Below are 16,898 nucleotides of genomic sequence, written 5' to 3'. Positions count from 1 at the left end.
GCCATGCCCCAGGGCACAGTGAACTGAAGGAGTGTGGCTGCACACCCAGCCCTCCTGCAGGAAGGTTTCACACACGGCCAAGTGCTCCCTGAGAACAAGAGTCACAAAAAGACTTCCAGGAATGTGAGCAATAAACCTGGTGACAACTGTCACCAAGGGTCAGGCTGCTGTGGCTTAACTTGGGGTTTCCCTCATGGCACAGGCTCTTTACCTCCCCAAAACCAGCAGTTCTTCCCTTTACAGCCCATCAGTGCAGGCTCCTCATCTCGAGCTCTGCTTCGCTTGGAAACCAAGCTCCTTCCCTGTCCTTTAGAAGAAAATCATGTAAAGGGCACATATCCCAACAAACTGCAGAATAAAGGACAGGACAAAACGAAAGGGAAAGCACCATCTCCCCCCTAACTGCTAAAAGGGGACCAAGAGTGGAGGCTCCTGTGGAAGAGCACAGCCCTTCTCCTCACAGCAGGGACAACCAGGAGGGTCCTGTGACACAGTCCACCCCTTCCACACCGTGACAGCTCCTCTGATGACACAGCCAAAGAAAACAGGATCTGCCTGGGTGCTGAGATCCACAGCAAATGCCAGGCTGAAGGCTCGTGCTGCCCCTGCCAGCTCAGGGAGGGGCAGCAGTGCTGCCACCCCGGCTCCCTCAGTGCCCAGCCAGCGCTGGCACCAGCCATCACTCACCCTGGTATTTACTGGCAGGGGAAAGACAACTATTTCCTTAATATGAAATAAGAGGGTCTTGTTTTTTTCTGGCCTTAAAAATAAGCCCAAGTCAGTTGTGCTGCTGTTGACTTCAGCCTCCTCAAAATCCCAAGCTCCCGGAGACCCGAGCGGCGACTGGAGCGTGGGAAGGCCCCAGAGCCACAGCTCAGCGTGGGCTGGTTCCCAGCTCAGCCCCACAGCCCAGCCCAGCCTTGCCCCACACCAAAAGCATCCAAAAATTATCCTCAGAAGTGGTGGAGTCACCATTCCTAGAGGGATTTAAAAGATATGCAGATATGGCACTTGGGAATACTGGTTAGTGGTGAGCTTGGCAGTGCTGGGGGAACGACTGGACTCGGTGATCTTGGAGGACTTTTCCAACCCTAGTGATTCCAGGGCTCTGTGCTGAAGCACTGCAGCAGCCAGGGTCGTTCCTGCAGGTGGGCTCTTGCTCTTCAGGAGCAAGTCAGGAAAACAAAGGTGCACATCCATGCTGTTCTCCATCCCGGCAGTTTCTGTCCCAGCCTTCTGGGCTGTCTAACAAGAGGAATCAGTCGTTGGACACCCTCCCAAAGGCACAGCCAAATCTGACTCTTTCACATCCACCAAAGCCGTTCTGGCAGAGCCAGGACTAAGACCTGGAGTTTCACACATCACCTCAAATCCCAGAATCATTTAGGGTTGGAAAAGACCTCCCAGACCATCAAGTCCAACCTCTGACAGAGTGCCCCCCTGCTCACTAAGCCGCACCGCCAAGTGTCACATCCACTCGTTTTTAACAATTCCAGGGACGGTGACTCCCAGGAGAGCCTGTTCCCAAACACGGATACCGACGGAAACCGGCAGCCTGAACATAATCCCGACAGGGAAGGCTCCGCAGGCTCCAGCACCGCTCGCAGGCTCCGCACGGACCCGCGGGGAGCGGGGTTAAGCCGGGCACCACCCGCGCAGGTCGAGGCGGCTCATCCCGCCGCTCGGGCTCGACATCCCTCTGCAGCCGCTCCCGGCCCCTCTCGCCAGAGCCCCGGAGCATCTCCGGGCGGCAGGAGACACAAAGTAAGTCTCGACCGCGGACATCCCTCCCCGGCACCGCCGCCACCAGCGTGCGGGACCCGCGGGGCTCAGCCCCGGAGCCGCCCCCGGCCCCGGCAGGACGGGACCCACCGGCAGCCGCTCCCGCGCCTTCCCCATCCCGCGGGCGCCGGCATCCCCGCGCTCCTTCCCGCTTCCCGTTAAACGTGGGGCAGGATGGGGGGAGAACCGAGCCGAACGCTAGAAAACCAGCGGAGGAAGAGAAAACTGAAAATCAAAATTAATTACTAACGCGGCGGTAATTCGCTGGCGGAGGCAGGGGGGACCCGCGCTAGCAGCGGGACCGCACGGCAAGGAGCGCGGGGGAGCAGCCGGGGGAAGGGGCAGAGCACTCACCGGGCGGGTCGGTGCCGGGATGCGGGGCGGGTGGTGCGGGCTGCGGTGCGGGGCCGCCTGGCGGAGCGGACAGAGGGCCCGTCCCGTCCCGCGTCGCCCGCGGGAGCCGCCGGCTCAGTGCCGCGCGCCGCCCCGCGCCGCGGCTCCTTCCCGCCGACCGTACCACGGCCCCGCGCCGGGGGGGACGCGGGGCGAGGGGGGCGAACACCCGGGCAGGCCCCGCCCGCCCGCCGTGCCCCCGCGGCGCGGCCCGCACCGAGAGGTCTTTGCGGGGCCGGGCGGGGCCGGGCGGCGCCGCCGGGGCTCGGCCGGGGGCAGCGCCGCGAGTGCCGCGGGTGCCGATCCCTCCCGCCCGGCGGGCGGAGCGGTGGAAGAGTCCGGAGCGGGGCGGGGCCGGGCGGGGCCGGGGCGCGGGGATGCTCCGGGCGGCGGGTCCCGCTGCGGTCCCGGTGCGGGGCTGACGGCGGGGCCGGGCACGGCGGGGGCCGGTCCCGCGGCGCACCCCGGAGCTGCAGAGCAGCCGCTCGCGTTTTCCCTACCCCCGGTTCGCCGGCGCCGCAGCCGAAGTTCGCACCCGCAGCGTCCCCGCGGAGCCGAGCGGCGGGTCCAGCCCCGGTGCTCTCGGTAACACAGCGATCCTCAGCTCGGCTGCTCCATTCGGCGCCCGCTCCTCCGCACTCACCGGGAAGAGAACGATTCTCTTGGGAATCCGATGTTTCCTGACCAAAATGAACGTGCGGCATTTCGTCATTCCATAAAGGCGTGGGAAGCCCCGCTAAGAGCGCTGGCACCGGGGGGACGGGCACACGCCGAGGGGTTCAGGGAGTAGCGCAGGCACAGCATCAGTCGGAGGTGGCACACGGGTTCCAGAAGCTCCCGCGGGGCGGTCCCGGCTCACGGGAATGGTGTTCGGGTCACCGAGACATTTACTGCAAATAATTTTGTGCAACCGCTGTCTGCGGTGTGTCAGTGAAGAGCAGGAGCCCACCACCAGGAGTGACCCATCACAGTGTGCACAGGGCCATAAAATCATAGAACCACAGGATCACAGGATCAGTAAGGTTGGAAAAGCCCCATAATATCGAGTCCAACTGTTCCCCCACCACTAAGCCATGTCTCCAAGTGCCACATCCACACACCTTTTAAATCTCTCCAGGGATGGTGACTCCAGCACTGCCCTGGGCAGCTGTGCCAACACTGGACAACCCTTTCCATGAAGAATTTTTTTTCCCCATTACAACATTTCTGGGATGAAAACCACAGCAGGGATGATCAACTGACAATCAAGGCAGAGACAAATCCCCCTTGAAGTTTTCCCCACTGATCCCAACCGAACTATGGTGGTGTTTAAGTGCTCAGGTACACAAAACTGCCCAGCCTGGTGGTTGTTCCTGGTGAGACTGGTGGGAGTGATGAGGTGCTCAGAAGATACCTCTGAAGGTTGGGTTGGTCACTAGTAGGAGACTCCTTAGTGAGGTGAATTCTCTTGCCAACATCAAGACAGACCTAACTGTCTGTGGGCTCAAGGCAAGACCAGCATGAAGAATTAAGTGCGTTTTTCAGCTTAGTTTTTCTTGGGCAACTCATGGATTCCCACTGACAGGGCAGGATTAGAGGGGATATTGGGGAGAAATTCTTCCCTGTGAGGGTGCTGAGGCCCTGGCACAGGTTGCCCAGAGAAGCTGTGGCTGCCCCATCCCTGGAAGTGTCCAAGGCCAGGTTGGATGGGGCTTGGAGCAACCTGGGCTAGTGGAAGGTGTCCCTGCCCATGGCAGGGGCTGGAATGAGATGAGCTTTAAGGTCCCTCCCAACCCAAACCATTCCATGATTCTGTGATATCCCTTCCAAGCTTCAGTTTTCACCTTCAGAGAGGGCTTCCCATGGAAGGGTTGAGAGCCACAGCAGCTTCCCAGTGGAATGCATTGTTTTTCCATGAAATCTAAATACCCCAGTCTGACATGGGATGTTGTGCTGCCTCTCTCCTCAGAGAACAATGTCCACCTCAGGTTTGGCTTGCCATGAAAGATTCCCCCTCAGAGTGAGGGGAGACAGGGCATCACAGCAGTGCTGAGTTCAGGGTAGCAAAGTGCATATCCTGGGCAAGGCAGTCTCCTGGTTCCCTTCCAGAAAGAGGATCAAGGGCCTCCAAATTCTAATTCCTGTGGAGCTGTGCTACAGCATTTCAGAGTCATTTAGTGATGTTTTTTCACTGTTGGGACATTCAGAGCTTTCACCAAAATTCTCCACCCACCAAAGCCCCAGGAATGTCTATAAATTTGTGCAACAGCAGGTGCTTCTCATATTAGTCCAGAATTCAGTTTCCATCAAACCCTGGTTTTCTTTAAAGTCCTATTTTTTATTGCTTAAAAATCACTTGAAAGTCTATGGTTGGGAAGCAATACAAAAGCATCTTTCATTATTCATTAAGGACAAGCGATGGAGGGCTTTGGGAAGGGAATAAAAAGTACACAGACTTTTCTGCATTTAAAACAATTATTTCTTATTAATAACCCTGCAGAAAGGTGCCCCGTGGAGATGTGCAGTTTGGGTGTTTTGAAGTTAAGCCTCTTGATCACAAAAGGAATTTTTCTTCCCCCGTGACACCCCTCAGCAGAGATGCTGGGAAATGTTGTGTCATTTTTATTTTTAAAAAATATTTAGATGTTTATTTTGGGGGGTGTCCCCTTTGTGAGATGGAAAATAACACCCTGATAGTGGTGGAGATCAAGACCTGTCATGAGAATAAAAAGCTGCAGCTGCGGAGCAAACCTGCAGCGTATTTGGGAAGGGGGTTGGGGAGCCTCGAGGTCCCTGGAGAGCTCAGGTTGGAAGGGACCCTGAGGGTCTCATTTTGAGGTGCATTTTGTCCTTCTCAGGTCGTTGCTATGGATATCAGGGCAGGTCTCAGGAAAAACCCCTGAGGGGTTTTCCCATTGGAAGGGGAGGTCTCGCCCCTTGTCACTGGCATCCAGGTAGAGTCCAACCCACCCCTAATGTCCCTGGGGGTATCCAGCCAGTCTTTCACAGCTTTACAGAGCCCCCCCTCTGGACTGTGATGTCCTGACTTGAATGCCAGGATGCCCTGGGAGCCAAAGCCCTTGCCAGCACCAAGGAACGTGGGGTGGGGTGGGATTCCAGGTAAGGAACCACCAATGATCCTTCTTGTCCACCTCCATCACCAGGACAATGTTCCTTGTCCACCTCATCCCAGGAAAGGGTGGGTGGGAGCTCCAGCCTGCAGAGCCTCCCCTTGCCAACATCACTGCCAGGGGAGGAGGCACTGGGAGCCCACCAGAGCATCTGTGTGGTGGAGAGCTGGTCCTGGGGTCCCACTGCTGCAGAGCCTGTCCCTGCCTCAGCTTCCCTCAGCTTGTCCTCTCCCACCCCCTCCTGCCCTGGCCTCCCTCCTTGGAGCAATGGGACAGCCCAGGCTGGAAAGGAGGTCGGGGGAACTCGGGGTCGTGTGAGGATTGTGGGTGCCAACCTGTCTGCAAAAGGGGTGTGTGGGGATCTGCCAGGCTTGGAGGGTCTGCAGGGGAAGCCCCCAAGGAGTGGCTGAGGGCACTTGGCTGGTTCAGCTGGAGAAGAGGAGGCTGAGGTCAGACCTCATCAGGGGCTGCAGCTTCCTAAGAGAGGCAGAGGAGAGGCAGCTCCAATCTCTGCTCTCTGGGAGCAGGGACAGGACCCAGGGAAGGGCTGGAGCTGTGTCAGGGCAGGGTCAGGTTGGATCTCAGGCAAAGGTTCTTCCCCCAGAGGGTGGTTGGCACTGACCAGGCTCCCCAGGGCAGTGGGCACAGCCCCAAGGCTGCCAGAGCTCCAGGAGGGTTTGGACAATGGTCTGAGGGACAGGGTGGGATTGTTGGGGTGTCTGTGCAGGGCCAGGAGTTGGACTGGATGATCCTTGTGGGTCCCTTCCAGCTCAGCATACCCTATTCTGTGATTGTGTGAGAGGAGGGCCAAAGGCAGAGCCCCCTGCATGGGGAGCTCCCAGGGGCCATGTGCTCCCAGGCTCCTCCAAGGGGTCCCTGCCTGCTGAAACATCCCAAAGACAGCAAATCCTCCTGTGAGACCTTTTCCTGGCTCCAAATTTGATAGTGGGACCCTGTGAAGGAGATGACAGGTCCTTTTTATTGGCCTGTTTGTCCAGGACACTGCATGTGTGGCTGTGAATCCTTCAGACATTTAACCCTCTCACCCTTCTCTCCCCATCACCCTGATTCCAATCTCAAACATTTGATTTTTGTGCTGGGAGATAGAGAAATGCCAGTGGGTTTCTTTCTTCCTTCCTTTTATTTTTCTCTCTGTTTTTAATGAATTTTTCATTTTTTTTTCCACTGGTACAGAAAGAATAACAAGGAAGCAACAGTGTCAACACAGAATTTTCTCCAAAGTCACAGCGTGGCCAATTTGCAGCAGCAATAATAGATTTTATGAATCCCTCTGAGGAGAATCATCAATGAAGGGGGTGGGGGAGCATCTCAAAGGCTCTGAACTTATTTGTGCTTTCCACACCACGAAGCCCTGTTGTAAGGAGCTGGTTAAAGAACAAGGGGGGGAAAAAAAGAGCATTCTGTAAGAGGAGATTTCTGATAGCAGAGGAACAAGAAACACACGGGTGCTTTGAGAGGTTGCCTAAAAAGGCCGATTTCTCCTGCCTGTGTGGGAGATGGGCAGGATGCTGGGGGGGAGCACAGCTGGGCTGAACAGGGGGTGGAATTGGAGTGGATTTGCTGTCCTGCCAGACTCCTGCTCCAGTAATGGGTCTGCTTCCCAGTGGGAGAGCAAGGTTCTCTTTTGATATTTGTTGTTCTTTCCAGGAGGTGTTAACACCAATTTCTGAGCTCAGTGGGATGACAGAGCGGGGTGAGCAGCACTGACCTTGGATCTCACCTCTCTCAGATTTCTTTTCCTGCCCTCTCTCAAAGTCAGTCTAAAAGCAATAAAGGGATGTTGGAGGGGGGGAGGCAGGGCTCATCCACGTTAAAGGAGAAAAGCTCAGAGGACATGATCCCAGAAAGCAGATGCTTGTAAGGTGGCCGTGCTGGATCCACACCACTGTTGTCTCAGGAAGGGTTTCCTGCTGCTTCCCTGAGTGCAGAAACACCTGTTAGGGAATCATGGAATCATGGAACAGAATCTCCTGAGCTGAAAGGAACCCCCAAGGATCACCCAGTCCAACTCCTGGCCCTGCACAGACACTCCAACAATCCCACCCTGTCCAAATGCTCCTTGAGCTCTGGCAGCTTTGGGGCCGTGCCCACTGCCTTGTGTGTATCCAGGTGCCATTTCTTCCAGAAAATACACACTACATGCAGCTGCAGATGGGCTGAAAAAAACCTCTTTGCTTATTTTCTGCTGCTGTTAAAGTGAGGAAGTCAAAGATTCACTCTTAAACACTCCCTCCCACCTCACCAGGATAGACAGCAACTCACAGTCTGTGAGGGAGCACAAACGGGATTCTCTGCAATAAGAAAGAAAAACAATTAACATGGTGGTGAGGGGGAAGCAAATAAAGAATATTACTTCCAGGGAGCATTCAAAATGAACCTCTTTGTCTGAACTGTGGTGGTTAAGCAGCCCTGGCACAGGTTGCCCAGAGAAGCTGTGGCTGCCCCTGGATCCCTGGAAGTGTCCAAGGCCAGGTTGGACGGGGCTTGGAGCAACCTGGGCTAGTGGAATGTGTCCCTGCCCATGCAAGGTTGATGAGATGATCTTTAAGGTCCCTTCCAACCCAAACCATTCTGGGATTCTGTGATTTTCTTCCTGTAAAGTTGCTTTTTGGCCCAGAGATGCTGCCCAGCTCCAGCAGTGCCACTGTTTATCAGCTCCCAGGTGAAGGTGGCTGCTTTAAATGACTGTCCTGAGGGAAGGGAGCAGAGCTGCTGATCCCACCAGGCAACACCTGCCCAGGGAGCTCCTCCTTGCTCAGATAGTGCCTGGGCACAAGCACCAATAAATCTGCTGCTCTCTGGGTATCTACAGCATTTCCCAGATCGACGTTTCCTCTGTTTGGTTCGAGTGCTTGACAAATGAAGGAAGCACGAGAACAATAAAGACTAAATCTTATCTTAATAGTCTTTCATTATTAACTGTCTCCAGGTTTATTCATCACTCAGGGAGGGACAGAGTGAGCCAGACAGCACTGGTGTGAACCCAGGGGAAGCTTCTGACTTTCCCAAGCTCTCTGATTTCCAGCAGTGACATCTGGCCCTGTGGTTTGTTTCTCTTTCAATTCTGACTATGAGGAAACACTCCCCACATGCTGCTCCCACTGTCTGATGGCTCTGGGCCTTCAGGTCCTTCTCCTGTCCATGGATCCCCTGGGATGGCATCCCCGTGGTGTGGCAGAGGCAGGGACCAGCCTCTTCCCTCTGTGCTGCCCCAGGCTGTTCCAGGGAGCAGTGGGAGCACTGCTGCTGGCCAGGGAGCAGCTGGAAAAGAAGAACATTGAAAAGCTGGATAATCCTATTCCCCATCAGCTTCTTACTGCCACTGCCATGCTCCAGGAAGGGAATGTGGATGTGCCTGATGGATGCTCACAGCACTCCACTGCCTTCCTGGACCATCAGACCTGCCCAATGAAATCTGATGTTTCAAAGGATTTGTTTCCCAGAAAAGCCAACAATGTCCTGCTCACTGGCAGCTCTCAAACGGATCCAGCACCATGGGAGGTGCTGAGGAGCAGGGGAAGGACCAAACACTCACCTGAATGGAAATGAGGAATGTGGGGGCAGTGGATGGGGGGAGGGAGGGATGTCCCAGCACAGGCAGGTGCCAAAGCTGCCCAGCAATCCTGCTCTGCTGCCACAGCCTCTGCTGAGGGCCTGCAAACAGCAGCAAAAAGAGAGAAATTCCAAGTGGCTTGGGAAGTGTAAGATCAATCCCTTTGCAAACCCAGCTCCCAAACCACGCAGTGTTTCTGCCACTGGAATTGTGGGATCATTTGTCCACACCTTAATTGGTGTGTCCTTTAGCAATGCTCCCTAAAAAGCCCCAAAAGGACAGTTTCTGCTGAAGTTCTCATCCTAGAATTCCCCTTCCTAGTTGGACCACATCCCCAGCCCTGCTGTCAGTGGGTGCCCAGCTGAAATCCCACTGAAATGCTTTAATTAAAACGGACATTAAGAGCTCACTCGTTCAAGCCAAAGAACATTAGGAGGAATTTAAATGAAGAGATTTTTAAATCTGTGACATTTGTTCTAATGAGAAAACACTTTCTAATCCTGAGTGTCTCCTAATTCAAAACAGATTGGAAAGACTGCAAGTGAAAACAATTTTTTTCCTCCCCAAAACACGTCCCGTAATTAGTAGACCCAACAGGCAAATAACATCTGTCTTTTCCCTGCAGATTCCACGTCAGCTTGGAAGCAGGAGGTGAAAAGCAGCACGTGGATGTACCCACACAAGTCTACATTTTGCTTTAGGACAGGTAAGAAGCTCATGGAAATCAGCCTCACATCAACACCAGCATCAGGGGGGGAACCAATACAGAAGGTGCAGGATGGTTCTGACCCATTTAATGAAAGGGTTATTGCTGCTGCCACGGGCTGGGTGCTGGGGAGGGACAGGGAAGCATTGTGTGTGCAGCAGAGGGCAAACACCCATGCAGTGACTTGCTGGAGTTTTCATCTGCAAACACCGAGATAACGAAACGTAAAATAACAGCAGAAAGAAAAGTGTGAAGCCTCAAATGAGAGTAACTTGGAGACCAAGCAAAACATTTCAGGGGGGTTTTAGGCAGATGTTAGAGAGGTGAAATACAATCCCTCCTTTTGATCTTCTGTTTTAGGGTTGGAAGAGAAGACAAGAAAACTGCATTGGAAGAGAAGACAAGAAAACTGCAGGCTCCTTAATTTTCTATGTTCCACAAATTAAAGTCCTGCACAGTGACCTGCCTCTTTTGTTTGGGAATACTAACCCCAGCAGGAAACAGTAAGGCAGGAAACCTGCTGGGTACTACTACAACATTCTGGAAGTCCCAGTCATCCATGGCCCTTGAGGACTTTGTCCTTTTCCCAAGGTAGAACAGGCTGGACTGGACCAGCAGAAATCCTTACAATGTCAGCAGCCCATCAGTTCTCCCTCTCTTCCTGCTGGGACAGCTCATCCTGAGCTCTCCTCTGTAACCACAGCAGTGGAGACCAGTCCTGGCTGGGTGGGAGCAGCACCTGCCCTGCTCCTCCTCCTCACTGCTCTGCTCCATGTCCCGTGAGCAGAGGCAGAGCAGGATTGTCCTCCCTGGGCCAGCAGGGGATTCATCAATAAGGACACAGTGTTCTGGTCCAGCCTGAGTCCACCTTCCCACCTCCTGCAGACTGGGCAGAAGTTGTTTCCAGAGCTAAATTTCACCTCTCTAATGGGACAGACAAAAGAATCTGAATAGAAAATCCCAAATTGTGAAGTCTGGATGGGGATGTTTGTGGCACATGTCCATCTTCAGCTTGATGCACACCATTACCTACCTTAACAAAGAGTGTGGCTGCTCACTTCAACTCCTGTTGAAGCACCCAGAGCTCCCTGGTTGCTGTTGTGGAGTGGATGCTGGTGCCAGTGGATCCAGATGGACTGTGTTTGCTTTGCTCCTTGCAGCTCACTGTAAACACAGGAGCAGAAACGACAGCACTGTTCCCACAAACACCTACATTTAATTTGTATCAGTAACTCTGTGAGTGTCTTTGAATTCATCCCACTGAGTGCTCACTTCAGAAACATGAAACACTCTGCCTATGAGTCCAATTAAAACAACTTGGGCTTTAAAACCTAGGTATTTGTAGCCACTTTCTTGAAAGAATAATCCTGTGTTGGCATAAATGGATATAAATCAATGAAGATCAAGGGCCTGGCACCCAGTCATGCTCACTGACAACCCAGCTTAGATCTGACTCAGTAAATCATCTCAGACACTGTGGAAACACTCAGAATTGTTCTGAAATGTGTGCAAGCACACAGACAGAAAACGCAGCCCTTATTTCAGGGGAATTAATTTGCTGGAAATGTGGAGCTCCTCAGGTTCTGGGTGAAGAATCTGCAAACAGGAAGCACTGAAAGGAATTCGCCGGTTTTGAAAATGGATCTCTTAATCCTGACTGTCCCATCTGCATCCTCAGGCAGCTCTGCTGCTGCTCTAATCTTTCCTCCTCCTCCTCCTCCTCTGACTCTTTGTCACTGTGGGTGACCCACCATGAATAAAAGATTAGGATGTGCCAGATTCAAATGAAACCTTTGCTGGAGGGGTCATTGCTCCAGCTCCAGAGCTGCAGGACAGGAAAGCTGCAGAGCCCAAGGGGTTCAGCTCCAGGGGCACCTGGAGTCACCTCCTGCTCCAGGGTGAGAAGATAAGGCTTCATCTGTGAGACCCAACAGGGCCAAGGCAACGCAGGGAAGGCTGTCAGTTTGAGGTCTGATTTCAAAGAGATATCAGGAAATCCACGGGAAGAGAGATGAAGGCTAGAGATGATGGATAAAAGCTCAAATGGTGGCCAAAGGATAAAAAATGAAGGATCTAAACTTTGAATGACATGGTCCATTCTGCTCCAACCCTGCACCTGAAGGCCTGGAAGGGGTCAGGTTGTGCCAAAGTGGTGCTGGGCAGATCCTCTCCCTGGATGTCTGGAACATGCAATGGGATTTTGCTCAGTTGTTGCCATTTTGAGGACCTGTACAGGGTTAAACTTGTTCAGCTTCAAGGGGGCAGTGAAGGGGAAGGTGCTGATCTCCTCTCTCTGGTGGTAGGACGTGTGGCAATGGAATGAAGCTGCATCAGAGGAACTTCAAATTGGACATTAGGAAGTGGTCCTTGCCCCAGAGGGTGGTCAGGCACTGGATCAGGCTCCCCAGGTCACAGCTGCCACAGTTCAAGGAGCACTCAGACAAGAATCTTAATCATACAGTTTAGTTCTAGGTAGACCTGTAAGGAGAGTGGTGTTATGGTCTTCATGGGTCTGTCCCCTCCAGCTTGAGATAATCTGGGATCCTCTGAAATTCCCCTCCCTGAAAGCACCTGAGTGAGAAATTTGCCTCAGGGGGAAGGTGTTGAGGGGAGCTCTTGAGGCACCATTCTGGCCACTCCTCCTGATGGTTAATCTCACCTTTTAAACATGTGCCAGCAATTGTTCAGCCTCTCTCTGCTGCACTGCAGGGGCCTCCAAGAGCACTGCTGTCTGCTCAGAGAGCACTGCTCATCACAGCCAGGTGCCTCTTGGGCCTGGACACATCCCAGACTGACAGGCCATCACAGCCCCCACCTCAGGGCACTTCTCCCACCCTAAAGTCATTTCTGAGGCTCTTCTCCACCCACACTCCCCCCTTTGACAGCTTTCACACCCCCAGGTTTGGTGCTGGGTTAAGAGTTGTACCCGAACTGAACCCACCCTGGCTGCTCCCCTGTTGGAACACCCAGGGATCACACTGGGAGTAGGTAAGAACTGATTTGGAACAAACTGATTTCTTATCAGCTGGAGGTCCAATTCACCACTCCTGCTGCTGTCTGATGCTTCTCTCTGGAAGCAGCTGTACAGAAACCACCGGGACAGCTCAGGGGCTGTGGTGGCACTCAAAGCAAACAGGGATGGCAGAACTAGGTCTGCTGGAGGAAGACAGAAATCAAATTCACCTTCCAGCACTCACTGCAAGTGAGGCTGATCTGCATTTCTTATACCAAGCAAAGGCTCCAGCTCAGATGCTAATTTTATCTTGCTGGCTTTGTAGCGTCCTTGATCTTCAAGAGAATTCAAAATAACATGGAGCAAATGTATAACTAAGTCATTTTAAAGAAGTAACTGCAAAGTGCATAACTCTGCTCAAGGGGAAACAGCTTCTGTGCTAAACACAGAGTATGAAATCAGATCATGCTGGGAGAATGAACAAATGGGCTCTTTACTCCTCGTCCTCACCACGGGGCTGTTGGGGCAGCCCAGGGAGCTCTGTCTCCATCTGCACTGCAAACCCACCCCGAGGGGATGTGCAGGAAGGCCAAACCCTCCCACCCTGCACTCCCAATGCCTTGTGACAGTGTGATTTGATCCCTTTGCTCAGCAGAGACAGGGAGATGGCCTTCATGGACATCAGGACACTCTGTGCCAAACAGCAGACACAGCTATTGGAAGATGCTCCTCTTCACCTGAGTGCAAACACCCAGTGCTGGGCAGGGAGGGCTGCTCCTTTTTCCCAGAGCAGGCAGACACCCCTGGGATAATCCCAGCAATCCCAGGAGGAGAGGAGTGGGGAAGCAGACAGTGTGTGCCTGCCTGGCTGGGGGCACTTGCACTGGGAGGGGCAGCACCAGCCCAGGAGAGATGGGTTTGAGTGCCTGAAGCCCTGCCCAGCTGTCAGCAGCCCCACCATCAAAGCCGGGGCTCCTCTCCCCCCGCAGAGCTCCAGCTGAGGCAGGAGTTTAGCAGGAGCTTCAGGGTTGCTGCTCTGGTCCCAGGAGCAGGATCAAACTGTGCTGAACTGGCTATCTGGGTACCTCTGCTGCAGTGGCCTCCAAGGCTTTTTTGGAAACAGCAGGGGCGGGTAGAGCTGACCCTCCCAGGGAGCAGGCAGAGGTCAGCTCAGGGCACAGACCTTCCTTGTCTCTCAGTGCAGGAAGAAATGAGGGCTCAGACAGCAGCTCTCCCCCTCAGACACCACTTCCCTGCCATCAAGGAATACTGAACTATTCCCTGTGGAAAGCAAGGGCTTGCTTCCAGGCTGCTCTCCATGTTATGATTATCCTCACCCCAAATGTCAGGTTGCAGGTGAGTTGGTGAAGAGCCTGGTTTGCCAACCAGCAGTTTCAACCCCCTTCCCAGGAGCAGCCACAGCTCTCCCAGGGTCATACTCAAATTATTTTCTCGGTCTGTACCAGGCTGGCAGGGAGGAAGAAGGAGAACTCTCAATGGAACAAGGAATCTTTCTTGCACTGGTTCCAAACTCAAGAGAAGTCCCTCCTTTCGAGGTGAGAGGTGTAGGAGTGCTGGGAGCAAGGGGCAGAAAGGAGGTGACTCAAACAGCTCTGCCCCACTGAATACCACCCATTTAAATTCCTCCTCACTCTGGTCAGACAGACCTGGGCAGGAAAATGCCTTCTTTGCATCTGTGAAGCCACAGGAGTCCAGGCCAAGAAAGCTGGGGTCCATCACAGCCTGAGAGAAACCACGACAGGATGGGGGGCAGGCTCCAGAGAGCTCTTCTGGAGGGAGGTCAGAGGAGAAGACACAGCCATTCTTTCTCACCACCCTCCCTATTCACCTCCATGCTTATTTTCAAGGCACAGGGTGGGATTCTTGGGGTGCCCTGTGCAGGGCCAGGAGTTGGACTCCATCACCCTTGAGGGTCCTTTCCAACTCAGGAGGTTCTGTGACTCTTGGAGGTTATTTGACCATTGTTCTCCCTTCTCAGCCAGCACTGAGATCTCACAGCCCCACCAGGTGTCCCTGCCCGGGCACACCCTGAGAGCTGGGGCCTTGTGAAGCTGGATACAAGGAAGGATTTAACCTCATGGCACCACAACCTAATCCCCCACCCTGCAGAGCTGAGGGGCAGCTGGAAACGTCTGTGTCACGAGTGGAACCAGGACACTGCCAGGGAGCTCACACTCTGCTCCCTGCCTCTGGTTTTTTTCTCTGGATGGAAATAAGTGAGGTGAAAAAAAAAAAAAAACAACAAAAAAACCCAAAAAGGCTGGAGAAGCTGCTGAATTGAAAATAAGAAAGGAGCTGAGGTGTTTGTTTCCTGTGCTTGGATTTAATACTCCTCGGGATAAAGTACTGGGAACGAGATACTCCATTCCTGAGCTCCCCGTGCCTCCCCCACTGCTCTGCTCTGGAATGGGCTCTCCTGGAAGCCCCTGGGGTGGGACCCTGCAGGCAAATGGTGAAGGTGAGCGATGGGAGCTGCTGAACTCCTCTCTTCCTTGAGCACACTTGGACTCAAATCCCTTTCTCCACCCTCCCAGTGTTTAAGTATTTCCTTTATTTTCAGAGCAGGTGCTCGTTCTCTTTCTTAATGAACCTCCTGCTCCCTTGTAAACAAGCCCTTTATTAGCTCCACGAGCCTGCCTTGGTTTCTATTTATACCTTTCCCATGTCAATATTTGAAAGCACACTCCCCTACGCCGCGTTCTTGCTCTGTGCCCCTTTCCATCCCTGCTGCCTCTTGCCCACCTCTCCTTTCTCTCCCAGGTTTATCCGTGCTGATAAAAATCAACCCCAGATTTTACGTTTCCTTTTAAACAACTGGGAACTTCCTCTTCTGATGTCCACTGAAAGGAGATCTCCATATCCCTGGAGAGGTGCAATCCCTTGTGTGGACTAAAAAGCGAACACCTGAATCCTCCAGGCAGATCTGTGAATGCCTGCTGTCCACCTGGCCTTGGAGGAAGCTCCACACCTGCTTATTTGCTGGATTTATGGGGATGGAGCACCTCTCACATGGGGAAAGCACGAGAGAATTGGGATTATTTGGCCTGGAGAAGAGAAGGGGCTGGGGTGACCTAATTGTGGCCTTTTGGTGCCTCAAGGGGCTCTGAGAGAGCTGGAAAGAGGATTTGGATGAGGGAGGGCACGGAATGACAGGACAAGGGGGAATGGCTTCCCACTGCCAGAGGGCAGGGTAGGATGGGATATTGGGAAGGAATCCTTCCCTTGAGGGTGGGGAGGCCCTGGCACAGGTTGCCCAGAGAAGCTGTGGCTGCCCCTGGATCCCTGGAAGTGTCCCAGGCCAGGTTGGACGGGGCTTGGAGCAACCTGGGACAGTGGAAGGTGTCCCTGCCCATGGCAGGGGGTGGAACTGGATGGGCTTTAAGGTCCCTTCCAACCTTCTGCCCCTTGTATTTTAAATTATCATCTTACTAGTATTAGGAATTAATGTTCTAGTGTTTAAACATGTGAAAACAGGGTGTTGCTTCCCCTCTCCCAGCTGTATCCAGGGACAAGACTTCAGCTCCTTTACCACAAGTGCTGGGAATGGCTTTGTAATGTAAATAAGCACTTATGGTATTTTTAACAAGCACCTGCTTTATCCTGCTGCCTAATGAGAGCTGGACAGAAATGCAGTGAAAGCAGAGGAAGGTAACACTGCCATTTAAGCTAATTAACAGCAAATTAAATTAAACTGACACACACATATATTCTGGGCTCCTGCATCTAACAGGAGGGAATGCTGTGGAGATTTCATTATTCACATTCCCCATCACCTGCTTTTTTTCCCCAGCACATTCCTACCCAATTACCTGGGGAAGGAAAAGGGAGAAAGATACTAAAGCCAATAAGATAATTCTCATTTACATAAAAATTTTTCTGCATTGTGTTTAATAGTCTGCAAGTAACTGTAGAAGAATATATAGTCCATTCTTTAAAAAGCTCCAATGCACTAATTGAAATTAAATTACATGGAACCCAGTGTCTGCCTTCTGCTCATTGGGAGATAATATGCAAGCCACAGTTTTATGTGTTATTATTAATATTGATGGATGAAGCGCTGTAGTCACTACAGAGCCCCTTCCCAGATGTGATTCCCTTTCCTTCAGCTGTAGGTGAGCCTAAAATGATGTTTTTTTCCCCATTAAAATGCCTCATTTGCTGCAGCCAGGCCTGGTATCCTTCAGCATTCAGGAGAGCCAGCACTGCAGGTAGTGGGGTCTATTTGCAGCATTAACACTGGGTAATGCAACTGCCTCCCTTTTTCGTGTAACTTTGCATATCTTACAGCTCAATTAATCTGTCAGGGTGATGCTTCCATCACAAACAAGATTTAGGGGAATTTAATGCTAAGTTGGCAGG

General features: G+C 52.9%; 1 protein-coding gene and 1 long non-coding RNA gene across 4 annotated transcripts in view; one reads left to right on the top strand and one right to left on the bottom strand.

Annotated features, from left to right (window-relative positions):
• Positions 1–2,697, bottom strand: part of RALY (RALY heterogeneous nuclear ribonucleoprotein) — a 121,349-nt gene extending 118,652 nt beyond the window's left edge. Inside the window, exon 1 of one of the 3 annotated variants that reach the window (XM_064674317.1) lies at positions 2,676–2,697. The gene's annotated coding sequence lies outside the window, so the exon portion shown is untranslated. Of the gene's footprint in view, positions 1–2,136; positions 2,308–2,675 lie in introns of those variants that run through there. The other 2 variants (XM_064674316.1, XM_064674318.1) reach the window with 2 other exon arrangements.
• LOC135423772 (uncharacterized) lies at positions 1,365–16,673 on the top strand. Its single transcript, XR_010434951.1, has 3 exons — positions 1,365–1,764; positions 9,485–9,565; positions 9,926–16,673. It is a non-coding gene; the product is annotated as an uncharacterized LOC135423772 (long non-coding RNA).
• The last annotated feature ends 225 nt before the right edge of the window (positions 16,674–16,898 follow it).

This window comes from Pseudopipra pipra, chromosome 17, assembly GCF_036250125.1.
Source record: "Pseudopipra pipra isolate bDixPip1 chromosome 17, bDixPip1.hap1, whole genome shotgun sequence".
NCBI lineage: Eukaryota > Metazoa > Chordata > Aves > Passeriformes > Pipridae > Pseudopipra > Pseudopipra pipra.
Note: the sequence above shows the minus strand (reverse complement) of the source record. Positions and strands in the feature narration are given on the sequence as shown.